General features: G+C 25.7%; 1 long non-coding RNA gene across 3 annotated transcripts; it reads left to right on the top strand.

Moving 5' to 3' along the window:
- The first annotated feature begins 4,467 nt into the window (after positions 1-4,467).
- LOC111640103 lies at positions 4,468-6,399 on the top strand. Of its 3 annotated transcripts, none has more exons than XR_002759216.1 (4): positions 4,468-4,582; positions 4,990-5,113; positions 5,209-5,263; positions 5,334-6,399. It is a non-coding gene; the product is annotated as an uncharacterized LOC111640103 (long non-coding RNA). The 3 variants fall into 3 exon arrangements; XR_002759215.1 differs by having other exon boundaries at positions 5,181-5,263; XR_002759214.1 differs by having other exon boundaries at positions 4,990-5,263.
- Positions 6,400-13,911: the final 7,512 nt, after the last annotated feature.

The following is a 13,911-nucleotide window of genomic DNA, read 5'->3' as shown; positions in this document are numbered from 1 at the left end:
TGTGATGTTTATGAAAGGAGAAATTATACGCCTGACTGATAATACATAACTAATTATTTTAATGATTGTTACAAAATGATTCATGCAAATTACATAATTTATTTATTTTTAAGTATTTAGTGCCAAAAATAATTTATTTATATAACAATAAAATTTTATTATTTCCGCCTAAAATTACTTAATGATCATTCTGTATATTTTTAACGTTGTTCTACCAGCATGACGTAATATTTATTTGTTTTCTCTTCGATCGTAGCTCGAAGGCAAACATTAATCTATAGATACATCGAATTTTATGTAGAACGACCCGTTTTATTTCTATAGTTATTTATGAATTTTCAATTTTTAAGACGTTTTTCCTAAACCAATCAATGATAAATACAAATTTAAAATTAAACACTTNCTATCAACAATTTGTTTTTAAAATTTAATAATTTTGTAATTTTAATTAGTGATTTTTCAATCACTAATTAAAATTAAACTAAATTAAAGGAGTGGCTAAGAAAGTAGAAGTTCAAAGTAATCAATTTAATTAAAACAAGTTAAAATTGAATTTTTAAAATCAATTTTAAATTAAATACAATAACGTGTATGACCCATTGTAATTTAAATTTATTTGTTAGCCGTATTACGTTTAATTCCTTGCTCTGCCGCTGTAGAAAACAAGTTACATCTGATATTTATTTATTATTGTATTGTGTAATATTTTAAATCAATGTCAATTATTAATAAGTTTTTTCCCCATTAATTTCTGTTGTAAAATAAACACTCCTTTATCTATAAATTATACCACTCTCTTATTATAACAAGGAAGATACACTTTTTAGTCATAATAATAAAGAAATAATTTCACTTTTTTTGGTGTGCGTGATGCACGTGTATGCACGAAAAAAAAATGTATATATATGTAAAAATTCAATAATTTCCAAAATAACCCTACGTGCATATGTATATCATTTAACTAAAATTAAATTATTGTTATAATAACTTGAATGTTTTTGCTTTAAATGTTGAAGTTTTCAACTTTCTTCTTTCTTAAAGGTGTTGGAAAAAATTGTAAACAATCGACAGTTGTTGGAACAATTTTAGAATTTAAAGAAGCTAACTCTCCGGAAAATAAATATTTGCTTTTCTGTTTTGTATTCACTTTAGGATATGTAGTCAGTGGCGTAGCTACGGCTCTATTGACCCGTTGACAAGAATTTAACTCAGGTTTTTCTTAGTACAGCAGCAGGTAAACCTCATTTATTTTTAGGCACGTTTACCAAAAAATTTTTAAAGCAATTTTATATTTTTTACTATGGCATGTGTTTTTTAAGAGGGGGCGATATTTTTAAGAGAACTAATTTTCAGTAGAATAAAAAAAAAATAAAATATGAGCAATTGCTTCTCGTTTCATTTAATATTCACTCTCAATATTATATGTTAAAAATATACTGTACCGGTACATAATTACCGTAGAAGGGTTATAAAATTTATAAGAAAATGTCGCCTCAAGTTATTCAATATTGATAATTTATTAATATAAATGTGGTAATATAATGCCATATCCGGAAATGATATTAGAGCATGCCAACCTAAATTCATCTTTCTAATATCTAGAAGAGTAAGCTTCTAGATATTGTACAGTAAAACCTGCGTAAACCGGATTCGCAAGGTACCGAATATTTTCCGGTTTGGCAGGTTACCGTTTTCAACAGGTTTTCTTAAACACAGGAATTTTTCTCTTTTTGGCAGGTTTCCGTTTTGAACAGGTTTTACTGTATTGTGTGAAAGTGCGTTTATCAGATTGCAATCTTTTTCCTGTACTTATTTGACGTTTCTTCATTTATTTTCAAAGATAAGAAATACCGGGCCTCTCGGGTCCCTAATTACTCTCCACATTACTGGGAATTTAATAAATTCTATGAAAAATTATCATATTTTGTTTCATAAATCATGTAATTTAGATAAATAATTATTTATATCTGATAACTATCTGCATTTGTAGTTATGATGAATTGAGTTAACGTGTTATTGCTTGAATAATTTTATACGATATAATTATAGACATTGATATCTATTAGATATTAATTCAATCTCGTAAAAGAAATGAAATTCAGCAAAATAATTCCGTGTAAACTTTTTCTTTTATACAAGATATCGATCGAAAGACTAAATACCTGCATTTCTAGTAATGAGATTATTGTCAATTCAACAAGCAAACTTCTTATTTTCTACTTTAAAAAATATATATATTTTTTACAGAATAAATTATAAATTTTAATTAAAACTTTCGGATTTAGTTTGTAATTTTAGTTAATTATAATAAATAACTTACTTGAAATTATCGGTTTTTTAATTATTTATTTTTATTACAATTTAACAAAATAAAAATTTAAAAATTCGGAAAGAAAATTAATAATTTAATATTCTGATAATTAAGTTTAAAATATAAAACATTACAGCTACATTTATACGTTTAGATAAATTATTTTCATATTAAAAGGATTAATAATAATATGTTTATTATAGGGAGGACCCGGGTTCGAACCCGAGCAATCGAAAATCTCAAGAATTCTCCGGGGGTGGTCTGTCCTCCTAAAGATTCCATCAACTTCCATTCTCCCGTGTTGACCTAACCGAATTTACCATGAGCTTGAAAAAGGGCCTTTTTTTTATGCCCGAAGAGTTTCTTTTAAATAAATTTTTAATTAATATAACGGTAATAAAAGTAATATTTTTATTACCATTATAACATATTAAATAATTTTGAAAGTATAAAATTTTTATAATTGTAAATTATTCTATGAAAGAATTAAATTTTCAATTATTTCCGTAGATTTTATCTTTTCGTTTTTCTAACGATAATAGAAAGAGTTTTAATAATGGCAACTTATTTTCTACTTGTCATCTATGATATGTTATTACAATAGAAGTGAATTATTCACATGGAAGAGGAAATATTAATGTAAACAGAACCTCGTTTGCGATAACATATGACTTTTGTTGTAGTTTTCATAGTTCATTTGCCTTTATTATACATAATACTACGTAAAAATCTTTATTGTTGCAAGATTTCTTTGAAATAAAAGATACAACCCGGCAGTAAAATACATTAACGTTGAAAATAATCAGACTGGAAAAAGTACATACTTTCTCTACCATTTTTACACGGTCACTGACTCCTACTGTATACATGTTTAAATGTGCTGCCATCTGTCAATAAACAGGATAACTACATTTTACATTTTTACGAGATTTTAATTATAAATGGAACATAGAAATGATAACTAAATACAAATTTTTCACTGATAAATAAATCTATTTATTAATTAACATTAAAATAATGCATTAATTTTATTTATAATGTTTAAAATAATATTCTTAATTGAGCGTAACAGTTATATAATATAAATTATTTAATATTTATAATAGTGTATACATAATACAATTGTGTTTTTTTTTGTAGTTGCCATAGTTTTCTATTGTAAAATTAAGTAAATTATTCAAATAGAACTGAACAATGGTCACTGATGACTCATAAAAAAATGGCGGCTCTTGTGAGATGGTTTTGGTTTAAAGGTTATTTCGTATGCATTTAAAAAAGAAACACCTGAAAAAAATGGCCGCCGTTTAGAGGTGGCCTTTATAAGAAGTTCGGTTGTAATTATTTTTATAGCTTCAACTCTACACTTATGCATATTTAAACATTTCAGTTATAAAATAACCGATATATTTAAATATTTATATTTATATTTAATAAATTATTAGTATGTTAATTATGTTCGCGATTATATGTTAATGAGATTAATTTAATTAATCAGAAAAATTTGTTAAATATTTAATAATTAAAATTTTTTTCTGGAAATTTATTAAGCTCAAAATAACGGTTTAGATTTCTTATATGAAAATTAATATTAAAAAAAATTATATAACATAGAAAGTGGATTAAATGTAGCTATTTTTCTAAAATTGATCATCGATAAATCGATACGTAAGAAATTTTTAAAATCATCCATCTTACGTAAATTTAAGCATATATATAGTTGATACGCATATATAGCATTAAATTATAATACAAGCCTTGTTTAACAGAAATTATAAATTAAAAATAAAGCATAATTACAATGACATATAATTAATTTGTAACTTGAGATTTTATGTAATGTGACTAATTTTCACTTACGAAATTTTCGTAGGGAATAATTAACTTTCTAGCCAACAGATGGAAGCATAATAGCATATTATACGAAAGATTAAAATAAAATTTTTAAACAATATAATAAAATTATTAAATAGATATTAATTAAAACTTATTATTTATTAACTTATAACTCAATTAAATGAGTTTATAAATAATAAAAACGTAATTTAAATTATACGCTGTATCTCCGTGTGTGATGTCATAGTGGATTTTAGAGCATGCGCCACGACGTACTATAATGTCATACCAGTACGTGAATCAAAATACACATTTACCTTCATTGTCGATGTAGGAGCTTCTGTTAACGAGGCAGAGAAGGTAGAAAGAGTTAAGGAAATTATCAAGCGATGTTTTTTGTCGATACGGACGACTAAAAATGATGATTTACTGATGATTGTAAGTATGTTATTATATTATTAACCAGTAACATAATTTAATGGTAAATTTGGTCGTATCACCAAATCTTCGTATTGCGGATCACATTGAATATAGGTCAAAGAGGAGGGTTTTTGTTTTTTCTCTTTCTTTATATACTAGTAAAATTGACCGCATCTGCTATACGCCATATCCCGTTTGTTAGCGTTAATAAGCATCTATTGTTATCATCCTTTGTTTAGGAATTTCTTAATGGTCTCTGTATCTTACTCGCTTCGTGTTTCACGTGAATTTTCAAATCGATTTTTGTATAACATAAATTATGATTGGTTATTGTGGGTGTCGGAATGTTCCGACACTTTCGATTTATCTTAATGTTGACATCTAGTTTAAATAGTGGTTTGTGAAGGTTAAATTAATTGTTTCAGATCCTATTATTGTTTGCTTTTGTTTAAAACGAGTGGAGAAATATAACTAGCTTTAAAGAAAGGAATGCAGCTTTGCTAATGATGTCAGAGAAGATGAACGAGCATTAAAAGACGAGTATTTCAGGTTTGTTTTTAACGCTTTACTGGTAAATTTGCTTTTGAATTTTTTTTTATTTTATATTTTCGAAAAGTTAACTTCCAATGGGTAACGCCCTAAAGTTGTAGATTGCGTGAGTTATCCAGCAAACAGTATTAATTCTGGAGTGAACATTTGGTTAAAAATTCACGAGTTCGTTTTGATATTTATATTTTAATTCTAATCATTTCTACTTTTTCCAATTAAGGTCACGGTTAGACGTCTTTAATTCGTCCACATCGGGAATATTTCGATTTATCTGTACTCGTGGAATTTGTTTTGACAGTGAATGTTTCGCGCCATTTAACACCGTGTTCAATAGATTGTAAATTTTGAACTTTATAACGTTAACACATGGCTTCTTCTAAATAAAGATACGCTATTTATTTCTAGTATAAGTGTAATTATTTTAATAACTTTGGGTGTCTCCTAACTGATAACAGTAACCGATTGTTAACATTAAGCGGGATAAGTAAATAAGACTACAATTAGAGGAAGTATTGGTTTCACTGATGCTAACATTAAAACAATTTAAAAAAACGTATAATTCGAAAACTTATTAATTCTAATTATTATTAATTAATAAATACTTCGTACAGTATTGTTTGCTACCAATTTCAATTTACAATTTAAACTATTGTATTGTAAGAGAATAACGATTAAAACGATTAAATTAAAGCACTGGTAGCATAAAAATCATTATAGCTTATTGTTATCAGCCATATGTTGAAGCTGCCACCAGCACAAAAAAGAAAACATAAAAACCATCTATTGACCCGAAGATGATAACAATAACTGAAGTTTTATGATTTATAATAACTTGGAAACTGTTAATTTTGATAATTAACTGGTTCCAAATTACAATCCGCGATTACAATAAGCGGAGTATAGTGTATATATAATAATAAACATTTAAACTTTACTGTATAACATGTAAATGGCCCTCTCGTGTGAATTTAATCATGGAAATAAATCTCATTTTAATAAATTAAGTTTCAACCCCATATATTTCGGTTGTAATTTGTGTCAGAGTTAAAAGTTGAAAATTATTTTGGTTTAAACGCTTCATCATTTTTATCACTTTACGAATTTTAATTTCGTTATTTTTTTGAAATATATCCAAGTTTCTTATCGAAAATGCCGCAACAACAAAAAAAAAAAAAAAGATATATTTTTTGGAACTAATCCAATGATTTTAGACGGAAATTTTCACTCGGTAATTACTACATAATATTCTAACGAGGTTTCAACTACTAGATTAAATCATTAATGAATAAAAGAAATCATAAATATATTATTAAAAACTTTTTAACTTTTAAAAAAATAGGAATATATTCTTAGAAATTAAAAAAAAAAAATTACAATTATAATTTCTATTTTCTATAATTCTGAATGTATTGGTAATTAAGAAGACAGTTCTATGTAAACAATTGTATTTTCCTTTTGTTGGAACTACGCAAACAATATATTTTAATTAAAAAGTTTAATTTAATATAATATAGAATTCGAGTATTTAATCATATTTTCCGTGCCAAGAATTTTAATAATTAAATTTAAAAAAAAATGAATATTGTATATAAAGATGACTTTACAAAATTCCTTTTTTTTTTAATTCATAAATTTTGAGTGAATTAATTAAATACTGCAAAGTGTGCTTACTAATTAAATTTTGGAATGATAATAGCAGGAATTATGATTGTTATAAAAATAGTTTTTCTTATTTTACAGATTATTATAGAATAAAATCTCATTTTTATTTTATTGCAGTTTAGCATAAAATAACTAAACTCATAATTTATTAAGAAATAAATCAGAATGTGTTGTTCAGTTTTATATAGCCTAAAGCGATCAATGAAGAACTGCTCATAAATTGATGAGTAATTTTAGTTGTGGTTGTTTGTTTTTAGTTACGGTAATGCAACATTTGGGCGATCTGCCTGGGGGGTGTATTCCGGAATGTCTTTTTAAGGGAAACTGGCCCCTATTTAGGCGTTACAGACATGGAGAAAACCCGGAAAACTCCACGTCCGAGCGAGGCGCGAACCCACGACCGAACTTACCAGTGTTCAGGGAATAGAAGACCGCTTGGCTACTGGTGGGCCCTTAGTTGTGGTTAAAAATGACTTGTTTTCGTGATTTTTATTGTTCTTTCTTAGTATTTAGAAGCTGTGTAGATGTAATTTCTTCGTGTACATCCGGTTCAAATTAGTTTGTCCACTTCCCAACAGATGTTTCATTTGAAACTGCTCTGATCAAACGCTTTGTAAAATCACTTCATATTTTAATAAAAGAAATTTGCAGTGATATAAAAAAATTTTTTTTACTAAATTTAGCCTGTTTTGGTCCAGTTTGGGATGAAAGTTTAAACATTTAAAAAAAAAATTTTTTTTGAAATAATTTAATTAAACAATAATTTTTAATTCGTTTTATTTAAATTTTTATAACATTTAAATATGAGATTGGCATTATTAGTTGTAGGAAACTTCAAAGCTTAAGATATTTTCCTTTAGACATATTTTTTTTAAATAAGAGGAAATAATTTTACAAATCCCAAGAAAATGATAAATTTAAAAATATTTTTCTTTTGGGATTTGTAATTTAATTTTACACAGCATACGCTTTTTCCAAGAAAAATATTAATAGAAAATTTGTAGGATATTTAAAAAAATATTTCCAGTTTTTTATTAATTTTTTTTTCTTTTTAATAGTTTAAAACAATTTTAATTATAAATATTAATTGATATATTGATTAGTAGATCATTCGTTTACATTTTTAAATTGAAGTTTAAGTCTTTAATTAATTTAAATTCAATAATTATTATCAATTTATTAGAATCATTTTAGCAGTATTATAATAACCTTTACCACTAAGGAAAAATTATGGTATATTAAATTCTTTTTATAATGTAAAGTATTAAATTATTTTATATATAAGTGAAATTTAGATCATCGATTTGTATTTAACGATCTCGTGTTTTTACATTTTCAAAACTAAATTGATAAATTTTTTCCCCTTAATTTAAATCGTATTGTTAAATTTTCCTCAACAATTTTTACACCAAATCAATTGTACGATTTGTGAAGATTTCCTCAGTTTTCGTGATACGATATGTGTATAGCTCATATAGTTTTTGTATNATCTGCCTGGGGGGTGTATTCCGGAATGTCTTTTTAAGGGAAACTGGCCCCTATTTAGGCGTTACAGACATGGAGAAAACCCGGAAAACTCCACGTCCGAGCGAGGCGCGAACCCACGACCGAACTTACCAGTGTTCAGGGAATAGAAGACCGCTTGGCTACTGGTGGGCCCTTAGTTGTGGTTAAAAATGACTTGTTTTCGTGATTTTTATTGTTCTTTCTTAGTATTTAGAAGCTGTGTAGATGTAATTTCTTCGTGTACATCCGGTTCAAATTAGTTTGTCCACTTCCCAACAGATGTTTCATTTGAAACTGCTCTGATCAAACGCTTTGTAAAATCACTTCATATTTTAATAAAAGAAATTTGCAGTGATATAAAAAAATTTTTTTTACTAAATTTAGCCTGTTTTGGTCCAGTTTGGGATGAAAGTTTAAACATTTAAAAAAAAAATTTTTTTTGAAATAATTTAATTAAACAATAATTTTTAATTCGTTTTATTTAAATTTTTATAACATTTAAATATGAGATTGGCATTATTAGTTGTAGGAAACTTCAAAGCTTAAGATATTTTCCTTTAGACATATTTTTTTTAAATAAGAGGAAATAATTTTACAAATCCCAAGAAAATGATAAATTTAAAAATATTTTTCTTTTGGGATTTGTAATTTAATTTTACACAGCATACGCTTTTTCCAAGAAAAATATTAATAGAAAATTTGTAGGATATTTAAAAAAATATTTCCAGTTTTTTATTAATTTTTTTTTCTTTTTAATAGTTTAAAACAATTTTAATTATAAATATTAATTGATATATTGATTAGTAGATCATTCGTTTACATTTTTAAATTGAAGTTTAAGTCTTTAATTAATTTAAATTCAATAATTATTATCAATTTATTAGAATCATTTTAGCAGTATTATAATAACCTTTACCACTAAGGAAAAATTATGGTATATTAAATTCTTTTTATAATGTAAAGTATTAAATTATTTTATATATAAGTGAAATTTAGATGATCGATTTGTATTTAACGATCTCGTGTTTTTACATTTTCAAAACTAAATTGATGAATTTTTTCCCCTTAATTTAAATCGTATTGTTAAATTTTCCTCAACAATTTTTACACCAAATCAATTGTACGATTTGTGAAGATTTCCTCAGTTTTCGTGATACGATATGTGTATAGCTCATATAGTTTTTGTATTGAGAATAATTGCATGTTTTGCATCGGTGGATAAATCTATTATCTGAAATTTTCATGTACAGTAAAACCTGCGTAAGGTGGAAGAAAATCGCTCCGTTTTCATGAATTTTTTCCCTTTTGGACAGGTTTTATTTACTGTAATTATTTAATTTAAGAACTTTTTTCCCTTCCCTGCGTAAGTTGAATTATCTTCATTACCGAATAGCAACAATTTTTAAATCGTTTTCTACGTAAATTAGATAAAAATTTAAGTGTACACCAATGTTAACATGTATAAAAAAATTTTATAGATTAAATTCAATGATTTTATTGTTATAATAAGCCAAATATTATTGGAAAATGGTAGATGCGCTGGCGTATTGAATAGCGTATTATTAATATCTTTGATATTTATTTATAATGCTTAAGAGTTATTCTTTTCGAATATAATCAATACAGTTATAGGAAAAAAAATTTAAATAAATAAATTTTTACTATTTATTTATAATTAGATAGCATTATCATAGCTGTTTTTCTTAACTGTTGGATTGGTTTATTTTTATTTATGTTTTAGAAAATTTCTATTGTAATTCATGTTTCCTCGAGGCACTTCTATTGTTTGATCTCGAGTTTTCTTATGTTTACTCCTTTATTTTTCTTGATTTTTTTTTTTAAAGAAACGAAGACATCAAAAGAAAGATGTTTTTAATTAGTTCAATATTTGGTTAATTTCAGGATCGAACAAATTGACATGAGGGTGTGGAATTTCTATTTGGATAACCTTAATAGAATAATTGCAATATATTCAGGACCCAACCTAGCTACGATGTAAATGAAGCGCATCATTTTCAATTGCTTGTTTACACTTCTAATAAGCTGCACCACAGTATATAATTAATTTCCCAGCAAAATTACTTTATAATTATTTTTCCAATATGATTCTTCACGTAATAAATCGAAATTTGTTTTCGTGATCTTGTTTCGTGAGTCGTAGATTTATTAACAAAATTTGGCTCTCAGCCATACAGCTAGTCAGGTAAACAGTGTTTTTTTTTAAATTATTTATATATTAATTATTCTAATTATTAAATGGATTATTCTGTAAAAACTGTACTGATGTGATTTATGATGAATTTTGAGGTATTTTGAAAATAGATTCCGACTATACAAATGGATCTTGGAGTATTTGTAAGAGTTTTGAATCGTTTGGAGTTGATCCAACTCTAAATCTCATCATTCTTTGATCGGATGCGCTGCTTTTAAAACGAGCTGTAAGCTTAGAAAATATTGATGTTTTCTTTCTTAAAAATCGTGTTATCATGAACATGCGTTTTCCACCTAGGTCAGAAGTTTTTAATTTATTAATGTATTCGAAAGTTAGATTATTTTTTGAGAATATTAAATCGCCTTTTAAATTAACTTTTAATCCAAACTAAATTATAAATAAGAGGGTCGTGTTGATTTTTACATTTTGAATTTATTTAAAAAACCATCGCGTTTATTCTATATTTTTCATAATTGTATAGCTACAATACTAATAAAGATAAAAATTTAACCATTATGGTAAATTTTATTTTAGTTTAGAATAAGATAATTTTGTTTCAAACTGATAACATTTATATATATATATAAAGGAAACGTTAAGAATTCGGGGGAAAAACTAAAGGAAAAAAGCATTATTGTAACATAAAAACAAATATTTTAGTCAGTCGAATGAATAGTTAACAACAGATTCTAAATTTCCCACAGATTTGCTACCCATTCCTATTTATTTTCTAACGATTATAGTTGAAAAGTCAAGTTAAGGCACGTATCTAAAAAATATCCTGGATTTTCAAATTTATATACTGTATTATATAGTTTAACATTTAAAAAAATTGTATTTTTACTATGATTTAAAAGTATTCAATCGATATTCTAAGGAATAATTCTACTGAAGTTGAATATACTGGGTCTAATAGCTGTAGTTAACATTAAATTATTCATGAGTTAAGAAAAATAAAGTTCTAATTTGTGAAGAGATGCAAACGTGATATTTTTGAAGTAAAGTGATTTTAATTTAAATATTTATTAAGATTTTTTAAAATGATTAACTAAGAACAGTTAAGATTTAATCAGTTGTAAAAATTTTCATAAAATTCTACTTTATGAAATATTAATGTTTATGATTTAAGATAATTGTTTTTTAAATTGTTTTCAATAATTCTTTTATACTTGGATTATATACTTTCAACTGTAGGTAGAGAAATTAATAATGATTTCCCATAATTAATTCTAATTTATGTAAATATAATTATAGATAAAATAAGAGCTAATTATATCATTTAATTAGGTTTTATCTGCATGATCTTATCTCAAATTTTTCCAATCAAACTGATTATATTCTACGATATTTAAGTGCACTCAACGTTAGCTATATCATTTTAATATGAAACTAAAATATATTTCCTAGAAAATCTCCATTTAATACATGCAATTATTTTAAATCTCTAGAGAATTTTAATTTAATTGATTGTTATAAAATTACGCTACGCTAGAGTTAGTTGTATATTAACATACATTTACTGGAGCACAATGTTTCTGGGATATTTAAATGAAAGATTGTTGAGTATGGCAATGTTTAATTAGCTATTTTAATTTTGTTTACTGCAGTACCTCTCTCCTCTCTCTCTCTCTCTCTCCATCGTTGACCTTTGAAGTGAACATATCTGAACGATAGTTATTATTATTATTATTATTATTGCTTACAGCTGTAATTTTTCTTCAAAGATCGACAAATGCTTTACGAAATTAACAATCTCTCATTAAGTAAATGGTGCAAAGAACAGTTATTATTCATCGATTATCAGATTTTCTATTATAGCTGTGTTAATACAGGTTTTGTTAACCTAATTTACGTAACAGTACTGTATTTACGAACTGTGGTATAAAGGTTAAAGGTTAATTCCTATTTAAGTCTTAATTTTAATACTTTGTGTGAAGTTTTTTATTTAGGATGATACATGAAAATTCATACGACTTATTATAATGTAAAAATGCTGTATAATGACCTAAAAAGTGAGGAAAATAGACTAATTCTTCTAATTTAATAGCACTTATGCTTTTGATGGAATCAATTATTTCGTGTTATAAATTGAGTTTTCTCTAAGAAACATCTTGTATATTACGAAATTTTAAACTAAGCAAACGATATTGAATGAAAATAAACACCGTGTACTCTATATAAACAGATATTTTGGGTTTAGGTTATATCAAGAAGAAGGAAAAAAAATCATTCTACTATACACAGATCTATATTTAGTTGCTGATGCCATTTTGGTCTGAAAACATTCTGGCTTCCCTTAAAAGAGACCGCCTATGTAAAGTTAGAAGACTTTTTTTTTTTCTATTTTGCCGAACGTCTTAAAAACCAGAGGGTTTTTTCGTGTAAACAAAGTTATTTACAGTTAAATTTCTCTTAAATTATGGCTGTGTAAAGAGTTAATTAAATGTACCAAGTTGTTAGCGTTTTCAGCACTCCAAGACCTAAATAATAGAATTAAATAGATTTATACTCTCGCTTATATTTATCTCAACTCTTAAGTAGAGAAATTAAATTTATCTTAAATAAGGTTTATAAATTTTTCTCAAATTTCTCGTGTCAATTAATATATTTATAGAATTTTCTTTCTTATGCTCTGTTACACAAATTCAGAGAAATCATTTTATATTTTTAAATGAGTTATTGCTTGATCAATGATTTGATTTTTTTTTATATACGTAGAAATATTTTATAAAAGTATAATTTCATTTTATTGAATATTAAATTTTAATTCAATGAATTTTTAACTGTTAAACTACAGTATTAACTTTAAGTTAGGATAACGCATCACTATCATTTTCCAATGGACAAGAAGGATAATTGCCTGGGGCCTCCACCAACAAGGGGGGCCCCAAACCAACCTTTTATAAGAAAATATTTCCTGCAAAAAAATTCCCCGGAAGAAATATGTCTGAAGCCAACTCTGTAGACTACAGGAAGCCTCAAATTCAAATTTGCCTGGGCCCCATGAAGCTATAATACACTACTAGAAAATAAATTAAAAAGAATATCTGGAAGACGTTTCTAAAATTCTTTTACTTCCATCAAATACATAAATAAGAAGTTTCAGGAGAGAATACCAAAGCTTGCTTCTCCTATCGATTATATAAATTATTAAAATGAGTTGAATTTTTATTGATTTATTCTCTTCTATAATTTACAAGTATACAAGACTATATATTAAAATAATAATAAATATTTTCTTTCAAGGACTTATTCTATAATATAAATTCTGTTAAATATAAACAACATTTATTTAGTTATATAATTTATTTTAAAAGAATAAAGTGAAAAATAATTAAAAATAAAAAGGAAATTAGTCTGTAAATTTAGTAGAATACAACAGCATTTATTATTATTTTTTTTTAACTGCCCACTGACT

Source organism: Centruroides sculpturatus, unplaced genomic scaffold (assembly GCF_000671375.1).
Source record: "Centruroides sculpturatus isolate CEXI.00-Female unplaced genomic scaffold, Cexi_2.0 scaffold1371, whole genome shotgun sequence".
In the NCBI taxonomy this organism is placed as follows: Eukaryota; Metazoa; Arthropoda; class Arachnida; order Scorpiones; family Buthidae; genus Centruroides; species Centruroides sculpturatus.
The sequence above is the reverse complement of the archived record's forward strand: the minus strand, read 5'-3'. Positions and strand labels throughout refer to the sequence as shown.